The sequence below is a fragment of the Marmota flaviventris genome, chromosome 15, assembly GCF_047511675.1.
Source record: "Marmota flaviventris isolate mMarFla1 chromosome 15, mMarFla1.hap1, whole genome shotgun sequence".
In the NCBI taxonomy this organism is placed as follows: Eukaryota; Metazoa; Chordata; class Mammalia; order Rodentia; family Sciuridae; genus Marmota; species Marmota flaviventris.
Genome location: NC_092512.1, coordinates 70,309,179 through 70,320,783, shown reverse-complemented (window position 1 = coordinate 70,320,783; position 11,605 = coordinate 70,309,179). Strand labels below are relative to the sequence as shown.

General features: G+C 37.6%; 1 long non-coding RNA gene and 1 other non-coding gene across 3 annotated transcripts; both read left to right on the top strand.

The window, feature by feature from the left end:
- The first annotated feature begins 8,524 nt into the window (after positions 1-8,524).
- On the top strand, positions 8,525-11,127 carry LOC114090663 (uncharacterized). 2 transcript variants are annotated; one of them, XR_003582390.2, is made up of 4 exons: positions 8,525-8,632; positions 10,238-10,353; positions 10,609-10,671; positions 11,013-11,127. It is a non-coding gene; the product is annotated as an uncharacterized lncRNA (long non-coding RNA). The 2 variants fall into 2 exon arrangements; XR_003582391.2 differs by having other exon boundaries at positions 10,238-10,361.
- On the top strand, positions 10,438-10,521 carry LOC114090716 (small nucleolar RNA SNORD87). Its single transcript, XR_003582407.1, has one exon. It is a non-coding gene; the product is annotated as a small nucleolar RNA SNORD87 (small nucleolar RNA).
- Positions 11,128-11,605: the final 478 nt, after the last annotated feature.

Here is an 11,605-nt window from a genome sequence, read left to right as displayed (position 1 = left end):
ATTCCAGAGCATTCAAAATTTGTCATAGTTGGATTTAAGTAGTTATTTTCAAAGTTTATTCTTAATATGAAGCTTAAATTGTTAAACGGAACAAGAAAATCGGAGTGTTTCACATTGACAATTAAAGCCACTATGGCTAACTCATTATTTTAGATCCGGGAAGAAATCATAAGTAATTTAGATAATTTTCGCCAAAATTATCTCAGTAAAGTTCACGTACTTCAAGTGCTTAAGAATCAACTTTCATTCAGATCAATGCCCTATTTTCTGACAATTTAATGTATTTTTCCACAGATTTGGAACTTTAAACTTGACGAGATGTATAAATGCTATGATTATCTCAATGTCAATATTATGTTTAAAAATAATCTTGCCTGAGGCAAAGGAATCTTATAGAGAAAAGTCATGCATTTCTGACTAAGGTCATTTAAGTTTCTATTGCATTAGCTCTATTTTGACATGCTTACTATTGAGCAAGGGAAAACATAAGGATGTGGTTATTACAGCCAACTTCCTAGTAGTTCCAACCTTATTTTCTGCTGCAGATATTCAGACTTAGGAGTTTCTTCAAATCATTCACTAATATGAAAAAGGACTGAGGGCCAAATGTATTAATTTACTAATGAGATTTACATGTGTTAAGTGCAGACTATAGATTCTGACAGCCTATGAGAAAATAATAATATAAATGCCCCTGAATCTACATATATGTCCTCATACAAAATATAAATTTTCTATGGTAAGCCTGGTTATGCTACCAAAGAATGGTTACTTTTAAGTTACTTTTTCTTATTTATTTATTGATACTAGGGATTGATCCTAGGAACATTTAACTACTGAGCCATACCCCCATACCCCTTTATTTTGAGAAAGGGTCTCACTAAGTTGTTAGGTGTTAGAGTCTGTAAACAAGTCTGGATGGCGCCTGGCAAAATGCCAGAGGGAGTGGTTTGTGAAGTAACACCAGCGAGCCATTAAGTGTGGAGATTTCTTATTGGTTGACTGATGTATCTAGTTTATGCTAATTAAGATAAGCTGTGTGGAATGTATAAATACCTCTGTTGTCCTACAATAAACGGCTCCTACTCCTGCTGTATCAATCTACACAAGTTGTTCGTCACCCCCCCGGTTATTTTGCCCAGCCAGCCGGACTTCGGCAGTTAGGGACTCACTGGTTGCTAAGCCTTCTTTGAACTTGTGATTCTCCTGCCTTTACCTCCGGAGTTGCTAGGATTACAGGTGTGTGCCACCACATCTGGCTAAATTACTTTTGATAAACTGGTATAGATTTAAATAACGAAACTTTTCACTTGAAGTGGTTTTAGTTGTATTCATACTAGCAGCATTAACAAAGTTCAGCAATTTAGGCACCAGCAACCCCCAGAGATTTGCTCATTGATAGAGAATGCTGCACATCAACTTTTCATAATGTCAGTCTGAGGGAAGAAGTGATGGGCTGAAGGGAAGAATCTTAAAAATGCTTTACTCGGGGAAAAAGGTACACTCATACATTGCTGGTGGAACTGCAAATTGGTGCAGCCAATTTGGAAAGCAGTATGGAGATTCCTTGGAAAGCTGGGAATGGAACCACCATTTGACCCAGCTATTTCCCTTCTTGGACTATACCCAAAAGACCTAAAAAGAGCATACTACAGGGACACAGCAACATCAATGTTTATAGCAGCATTATTCAGAACAGCTAGAATGTGGAACCAATCTAGATGCCCTTCAATAGATGAATGGATTAAAAAATGTGGCATTTATACACAATGGAATATTACTCGGCACTAAAAAATAACAAGATCATGGCATTTGCAGGCAAATGGATGGCATTAGAGCAGATTATGCTAAGTGAAGTTAGTTAATCCCTAAAAAACAAATGCCAAATGTCTTCTCTGATATAAGGGGGGTGACACAAAATGGGATAGGGTCCTAGGAAGAGCATGAGAAGAAGACTACCACTAAATAGGGAAGAGAGGTGAGAGGGAAAAAGAGGGAGAAGGGGAGTTGCACTGAAGATGGAAGGAGAACCTCATTGTTATACAGAATACATATTTGATGTTGTAATGAGAAAAAGAAAAAAAGTGTGTCACATTAGATTGGATAGAGAGAAAGGATGGGAGAGGAGGGGAGGAGTAGGGGGGATAGGAAGGGCAGCAGAATAGAATAGACAATATGATTGATGTATATACATTCCATGAATGTATTATATGTCAAAATACATTCTGCTGTCATGTATGACTAAAAAAAATAAAAATAAATAAAATTTAAAAATGCTTTACTTTTACAGCCTGCAAAGAAAGCACTATTTTAATAATTCTTTTTAAAATTTAGTTATCAAATCAATGCATACACACAGTATAAACCCATGTAGTAAAGAATGCCAGAAAATAAAAAAATATCACTCTCCCCACAAATCCCATGTTTCATTTTCTAGAGGCATGCACTGAAAACAGGTTCTTTTATAACCTCTCAAAATTATTCTGTGCATAGAAAATCACATACAGTATGTTCTTTTGATTTAACCCAAAAAGGGAATTTTTTTTCAAATACCTTCTGCAACCTAGCTTTTAAATTTTTAAATGTCTTGAAAATTTTCCAAATTAGTAAATATATATCTATAATTCATTTATTTATTCATGCAACAAATATTTACTAAGAGCTAAGAGCTATATCAGGTGCTAGGAATAAAAGGTAAGCAAGGGGCTGGGGTTGTGGCTCAGTGGTAGAGCACTCATCTAGCACATTCAAGGCCCTGGGTTCTATCCTCAGCACCACATAAAAAAGAAATAAACATATTGTGTCCAACTACAACTAAAAAAATAAGTGTTTCAAAAAAAAGGTGAACAAAATAGACAAGGTCTTTCCTTTCACAGAGCTTCCATTATAGTGAGGGTGCACTAGTATTAATTTTTAAAAATATAAATACAGATTATGGGAAGTGCTATTAAGGAAATAAAAAAGGAACTGTGTTGGAATGGACCTACTTTTTTTTATTTTTTGGTGGCCCTGGGTTCAATCCCCAAGGGCCTTGTGTATGTGAGGCAAGCACTTTATCAATGGGCCTACTTAAAACAAGTAGAGCAAGTGAGGCTCACTGAGAAGTTGACATTGAAGTTGAGATTAAAGAAAAGAAAGAAGTTAGTTATTCAAAAATCTGGGGCTAGAGAAATCCATACCAGAGCAAAGGCACTGAGACGGGGAAATTTTTTGTTGTGTCCTAAGAACTAAGAAGTAAACAGAGATGACTAGAGTGTAGCAAGAAATGAGTATAGCAAGATATATAAACTTTTTTTTCTTTTTAAAAAAATCTTTAAGGGGCTGGGGATGTGGCTCAAGCGGTAGCGCGCTTGCCTGGCATGCGTGCGGCCCAGGTTCGATCCTCAGCTCCACATACAAACAAACATGTTGTGTCTGCCGAAAACTAAAAAATAAGTATTAAAATTCTCTCTCAAAAAAAAAAAAAAAAAAAAAATATATATATATATATATATATATATAAATCTTTTAATTTCTTTATTGTGGTAAAAATACATAAGACAAATTCATCTTCATTTTATGTGTATGTGTGTGTGTATGTGTATCTTTATTTATTTATTTTTAATAAATAAAGATATCTTTATTTATTTATTTTGGGTACCAGGAATTGAACCCAGGGGCACTTAACCACTGACCCACATCCCCAGCCCATTTTTTTTTTTTATTAGAGACAGGGTCTCACTGAGTTGCTTAGGGCCTCACTAAATTGCTGAGGCTGATTTTGGACTCGCAATCCTCCTGCCTCAGCCTCCCAAGTTACTGGGATTACAGGCAAGCACCATGACACCCGGCTCCCACCTTTGTCATTTTTAAGTGTGCAATTCAGTGGCATTAAGTACATTCACAGTGTTGTATAATCATCACCACTACCCATTTTCAGAACTTCATCATTCCAAACAGAAACTCTAATTAAACAATAATTCCCTGCCTCCTGTTTTTCCCAGATCCTGGCAACCACCATTCTCATGTAAGTGGAACATATTTGTCCTTTTGAGTTTGGCTTACTTCACTCAGCATAATGTCTTTAAGTTTCACTTCTGTAGCATATATCAGAATTTCCATTTTGTGGGGGACAATTACTGGGGAAGGAATCTAAGGCCTCGTGTATACTAGGCAAGCACTCTGCCACTGAACCAATATCCCAGCCCTCTTTCTTTTTTGGGGGGTGGGGGACTGGGAATCGAACCCAGGGGTACTTAACCACTGAGTCACATTTGCAGCCCATTTTTATTTTTAATTTTTGGGACAGGGTCTTGTTAAATTGCTTAGGGCCTAAGCATAAATTGCTGAGGCTGGCTTTGAACTTGGGATATTCCTGCCTCAGCCTCCTGAGCCACTGGGATTATAAGCATGGGCCACCACACCTAATCTCCTTCCTTTTTAAAGCTAAATATAGTCCATATTTTTTAATTCATTCATTCATCTATGGACACTTGGGTTATTTGCACTTTTTGGCTGTTGTGAATAATTCTACTATGAACATTGGTATACAAGTATCTGTTTGAGTCCTTAGTATCAATTCTTTTGAGTATACTCCCAGAAGCAGAATTGCTAAATCATTTAGTAATTCTATATTTAACTTTGTGTGTGTGTGTGTGTGTGTGTGTGTGTGTGTTGTTGGAGATCGAATCCAGGGCCTTCTGCATAAGAGAGGCAAGCACTCTACCAACTGAGCTATATCCCAGTCCTTACATTTAACTTTTGGAGGAACCTCTGTACTGTATTCCATGTGGCTACATCATTTTATATTCTCTAAGCAATGCACAAGTTTTCCAATTTCTCCACATCCTTGTCTTGCTTATTTTTTTCTATTTGTTTTATAATGGCCAACCTGATGGTTCTGAAGTGGTAGGTCATTATAGTTTTTTTCACTTTTTAATATTTTTTTAGTTACACATGGACACAATACCTTTATTTGGTTTATTTATTTTCATGTGGTACTGAGGATCGAAACCCAGCCTCACATGTGGGAGGCAAGCACTCTGCCACTGAGCCACAACTCCAGCCCAGTCATTGTAGTTTTGATTCACTAATGGTTAGTATTGTTGAAAATCTTTATCATATCCTTATTAGCCATGTGCACATATTCTTTAGAGAAATAGCTATTCATATCCTTTGTCCATTATCTATTTTTGAATCAGGTTGTCTCTTTTTGAATCAGGTATTTTTGTTGTTGAATTATAAGCATTCTTTGTATGTTTTTAATATTATCCTTTATCCGATATGTGTTTCTCAAATATTTTCTCCCATTCTTTGGATTGTCTTTTCATTCTCTTGATAATGTCCTTTGATGCACATGCACAAAAGTTTTCACATTGGTGAAGTCCAGTTTACCTATTTTTCCTTTTGTTGCCTGCGCTTTCAGTGTTATATCTAAGAAATTCCCAAATCCAATATGGTGAAGTTCGTCCCTTATATTTCTTCTATATTTTTATACTTATAGCTCTTACATTAGGTCTTTGATCCATTTGAATTAATTTTTGTACATGATACAACCTCTTCTGTTTTTGTTGTTGTTGTTGTTTTTAATGTGGATATCCAGTTTTCCCAGCATCATCTGTTGAAAAATCTATCCTTTCACTAATGAATGGTCTTACTCTGGTCAAAAATTAATTGGCACAAGTGAATTTTTAAAATATATAATGGGAAGTTAGTGGCATTCCTAATCAAGGTTATTACACAACTCTGAGTCTTTGAAAACAAATGTCCCCTTTTGAAAATGATAGACTGAAAGAGAAAGTTAATTCTAAATCCCCAAATCCTTTATTATTATGGGCAAAGCTCACATGAGTGAACATTAAGTTTTACATAAGAGAAAACTTGAAATATGAACTCAGTGAACAGAAGAAAACTTAAGGAAGGGGCTGGGGATATAGCTCAGTTGGTAGAGTGCTTGCCTCTTGTGTATAGTGCCCTGGGTTCAAACCCCAGGATCACAAAAAAAGAAAAACCAAGGAAGTTCCCAAGGGAGAGGAAGAAGAAACACAAAGTCTAGATTCAAATGCTAGATTGAGAGGGAAGGGAAAGAGGGGGTTCAAGGAGAGATGGATGGAAATAGAATGGAAGATGGGGCAAATATGTTTACCACATGAAAGTAGGATTTTCATTCCATTTTATGAATGTATACTCATGTCACCGCCTCTGGACCTTTTGGTGGTTAAACACACACACACACACACACACACACACACACACAATTTTGAATCTGTTCTTCTAATCTGTCTACCTGCTGAATTAACCAACCTTATAATACCTTTAGATTTCTTATAATGTGGAATGTAATCTTCATTTTTATTTTTTATACTAGAGATTGAACTCAGGGTTGCTTTACCACTGAACTATATTCCAGCCCCTTTTACTTCTTATTTTGAGAGAAGGTCTCGCTAAGTTGCTGGCCTTGACATTGCAATTCTCTTGCTCAGCCCCTGGAGTTGCTGGGATTATAGATGTGCACCACTATACCCAGCCATACTCTTCATTTTAAAAAATACTCACTTTGAGGGGCTGGGGTTACAGCTGCCAAGTCTGGTAGAGCGCTTGCCTTGCACATGGGAGGCACTCTGCTCAATCCTCACCACCACATAAAAATAAATAAAGATACTATGTCCATCTCTAAAAAAAAAAAAAATCTTTAAAAAAATTCACTCTGAGTATTTTGTTACAGTTGAAAGAGACATTTATTTAATGCCATTATTAATCAATTAAAATAACTGACCTAAAATGAAAACCTGAAAATGAGCAGTTGTGTAGTTTAAAAACGCCTGAATTTTAGTCATGGTATTTAATTGTATTCAGTCTAAAGAAAGAATATATTAAGTCATTAAAGTATGACCCCTTCCATATCTATCCACCCAGCTCAATTAATTCTTGGCAATAGGGACTAAAGAATGTCCTTTGAGCACCTGCAGGTTAAGAGGCAACAGAAGAAAGCTGTTAGCAACACAGAAACTAATGCCAACGGAATTGTGACAGAGCAAGGACATGTTTTTTTTGTCTCCAGTTCTTTCGAACATGACTCAGGAGTCAGTAGCATCAAGAATTTATCTAAATTGTTGCCTTCTAATCTATGGGCTCAGCATCCAAAATTACCCCTTTCTAATTTCCTACCAGAGCTGCCCACATAATTGCAGGAAAACACCTGTTGCAAAATTAGGTTGTTGAAGCAACATCGAGCCAGGTCCAACAAATCTGTGAGTTAGGCTGAACCCCACTCCCACTACTTGACAGAAGAAACAATTTGGCATTGGGGACCCAAAACAACGATTTCTAAACTCCTGCAGACCACTCAGAAACAAAACAAACAAACAACAACAAAAACACTATATAGAGAGGTATCCTCACAATTTGTATTGCTAGACTTGGATTTTCATACTATAAATTGCTTTGAAGCTGGGCTGGGGCTGTGGCTCAAGTGGTAGCGCGCTCGCCTGTCATGCGTGCCGCCCGGGTTCGATCCTCAGCACCACATACAAACAAAGATGTTGTGTCCGCCGAGAACTAAAAAAATAAATAAATATTTAAAAAAAAATTGCTTTGAAGCGAATTTATACTTTGTACTGGATTATGTACTAATTTCTTAGACTTCCTATTTTTAAAGGAGATATGACCTTTTACTGATTTAACTGCTCAATTTTTTGCTTTTATATGTGTTCTTTCAGGCAACAAGATCACAAACCTTTCTTTTCAAGGCTAAGCCTAGAGCTTTGCAGCCAGGACTTAACAATGATTAAGAAAAATAAGTGTAATAAAACATGAAAAGCAGTAGCAAATTATGAACGACATAGGTAGTTGCTTAATGAACATTTAAAAAAAAAAAACAACTCCATTATTACCAATAAAAACAGTAATAATTGTAGCTACTATTATAGAGAAAATATATAACAGCTTCTCCTTTTTCTGGTAACTTATTTTCCCTGTGTGTAAAAGCAATCCCAGAATGCTTACTCTAAATGGGGCTATCCAACACCACCAATTTTGTTTTGTTTTGTTTTGGGTACAAGGATTGAACCCAGGGGCACTTAATCACTGAGTCGCATCTCCAGCCCTTTTAAAATGTTTTATTTAGAGAACAGGGTCTCGCTGAATTGCTAAGGCTGGCTTTGAATTGTTTTGAAGGCGTGCGCCACCACCCCCAGCAACACCAGTTTTTTAAATATTGAAATATATGAGGGTATAGAACACCAAGCAAACATAAGTACTATGAACAGGAGACCCTTCTTTTTTAGAGCATTATTATAAACCTGTAACTTCATCATTTGCATATTCAATATAATAGCCCTAGCTGAGGTATTCATGGGCCTTAAAGGCCTCTAGGGAAGTTACAAAGTCCCCCAATAAAAGCTTACACTGCTGAACACCTGCAGAGACACCCACATTGCATGACTGCACAAGCACGGCCTCCCCTACTCTCACTACAGCCCCACGGAGGGGCGGGGCCCAGAGCCGGAAGGGGCGGGACCAGGACCGGTCCCTAAGAGCTGTGCGGTTTCGCAGCTCTTCCTTTTCCGCGCAGCCGCGGACAATGGGAGGTGTTCTTTCGCCATGGTGGCCGGGTGGTGAAGGAGCCTGTGGGCCCGGTGCCGGGTTCTTCGAGGTGAGAGTCCTCGGGATCTTAGTCTCTCCTCTCTTCCGTACCAAGTTCCTCCGCCTTGTGGGTGCCGGCCGCGTCGGTGCTTTACCCTAGCGCACCGAGCCTTCAGCGGCCGCGGGCTGGACGCTGGAGGTTACGTAACGCTCCTCCCTGTGGACGTGGCCTGGAGAGTTCCCTTCGTGTCGTTCGCGTAGTTGCGTTTTATAAGTAACTACCTGCGGGCCTTAGTTGATCTTATTCCACAGTAAACACTGGTTTCGAAAGGGTCTTCTGTGACCCAGGAGAGTTGAGGAAGGAACGTCCTGCGGCTTCGTAACCCCCCACTCCCCCACCCCCGCACCTTCGACCGATTCCCCTTAGTCCCCAGCAAAGCTCGACTTTGGAGGTTTCAGGCTCCCTTGAGTGGGCGGTTTCATTTTCCTTAAGGGGGCATTTTATAAAGATTATTTTCTTTTAAATGCTAAAGACACTTAACCGTACAAAATCGAGGGGTTTGGAAAAAGCAGTAAGCGCCGCTTAACCACTGATCTCAACGTATTTGTAGAATTCTGGCATTTGTTCCTGAATCGCCCTTGTAAATATAAAAGGCTTTGAAGCTGGATAACAGAACGTGGAAGTATGGAAGGCCTTTGGGCCACAAATGCCTACTGTACACATAGATCTTGCGTTTACATGGAAATGTGTGTTTCTGGACATTACACAGAAGATTCCAGTCTACAGCTGGGAGATTAGGAAAAAACATGTTACCTCTTTAAAAAGCTAAATATTCATAAACATATCCCACTAGTTGCTGCCTTCCACCCACAGGTACCCACCATCTGGAATTTTGTGAGTCTGGGGTGTTTTGTTGTTGTTTGAGGGAGTGATGTAGATTGCAATTTCGTTAATAACATGCATTTCTAGATCTTCGCTAAGTTTTAAAAATGCATGAACTCTCTGTAAATTAAACAATTTTTCATTTTGGAACTATTCTTTACCAAGTTTATATTGTTTTCCTAATATCGATTGTGTGAAACATTAAAGACTTGAAATTGATAAATTGTTTTGCAAGTTCCAGTTTTACATGTCTTCATAAATCATTTCCAGTAGCTGTCTGGTTCAGTGATTTATCCTCTTGGGGTGCTGTAGGACATGATTTGTGACTCTGGCCATTCCTTAGCACTACTTAGTGCACTTTCAGTCAACTTGCCAACATAGGTATCCTTGCCCTAAAACTACTAGATTTGCCGTTGTAATGTTTTTAGATGAAGGTCTGCACACTTTTTTCTGTACATCTAACCTTTACCCTTGCTCATAGTTCATCCTGTCAAGCTTTGAGACAGAAAAGCAATGGCTTTGATATTCACAAGAGTCCATCCTGTCTTAAAATCAATACTGCTGCCACAGTTATTAAAAAACAGTTTCTGCAGATTTTCCTGCCCTTACTAATAACTCAACATTTCTAGCTTGTAAAGAATCTGATTTATGGAATTATGACTTGAGAGCTAGTTTGTAAAATATGATTGTGTTTATGCTTCTGACAAGAATGAAATTCTCATTGGACTCTTGCCACACATAAGGTGCCAAATAGAAGTATGAGAATTCACAATTGAATATTTTTGTTTCTAGGTACAACATCCAGTGGCATGAAGATGTATGAAAGTGGTTGGAACAAATGCTCTTAAAAACTTGTCATAGAAGATGACTGAAGAAAATGAGTAGGACCACATTTGACATGTAACACGGTACCATAGTGTGTGCTTTTCTTTTTCTTTGTGATAGTCTAAACCAAAATGTGTAATATATTCTTGACATAGATCGATTTAACCACTGGCACAGTGATGACAAATTTTTGCCGTTTACCCAGCTGAGGGTTTTCTTTGAAGAAATAATTTTAAGACTGAGGTGCCAGTAATATATATTGATTATGTGAATTACTGAAATAGACTGTTTTTGTTGAAATGAGTGAAATGTTCTTTCTCTTTCTCTTCTGCATATAGGCAGCTATCAATGAATGCTCCAGTCCTTTTGATGTAGTGTTTAAAAATACATCCTTGCCTCAAGTAAGTGTGACTTCTCAATCACCACATCCTTTTTTCTTCTTATTCTCCTTTTTTTTTTTTTTTGGTGGTGCTGGGGATTGAACCCAGGGCTTTGTGCATGCAAGGTAAGCACTCTACCAACTGAGCTAAATCCCCAGCCTCAAGCACCACATATTTTGATGGCTCAGAAGCATTTGAACTCCAAAAGACTGGGACCAGTTTCTTTTTAAGTTGCCTTTGCATATTTGGGGTGTGTTTTCCTTTTCTTAGCATTAATTTTTTTTTTTTTTTTTGAGGATATTGAGCTTGAGTTTCTGAATTTGGGTAAAAGTGATTTTCACTGTTGCTTTCTTATTTTCCAGAGGTGTGGCATGCAACATTGTGAAAGGAAAAAAAAAAGAATTTATGAAGAAAAAAATGGAAACAAACTATGAAATTTTTATTTGATATTAATAAACAATAAGTTATGTGGTAAAATACATGTGTAACAATTTTTAATTGCTCTTGGCAATATTGTTTTCTTTTTAAATAGTTTTTTTCTCCTAGTCATTCATCAGTTCTGTTTTTTAACATACTTTTGATATAGTTCTCGTTAAGTAGCTCATCTGTGGATAGTGACTGTCACTGTAGGCAGCTGGGAAGATAGTAATGGCTATGGTGCCTGAAAGATGGTTGGAATCTTCTAAAGTCCTTTAGTACTAAATAGCAATTAAGTTGTCTTTAAGTTAAAAATTGCTTTTTTTCCCTATAAGCTGAGACTGTTGTATTGATCTAAGGTAACAGTATGGCTTTGCCTCACCCCACAGAGCCAGAAAAGTGAAATATAGTACATGAAAAGGCACAAAACAAGGCTCTTAGTTAGCAACAGTATTATATATTTTGTTGAAAACTAGCTTAGCCTGCTGAAAACATTATATATTGCTGGCACTGGTTGGTATTCAATCATAGTGAATGG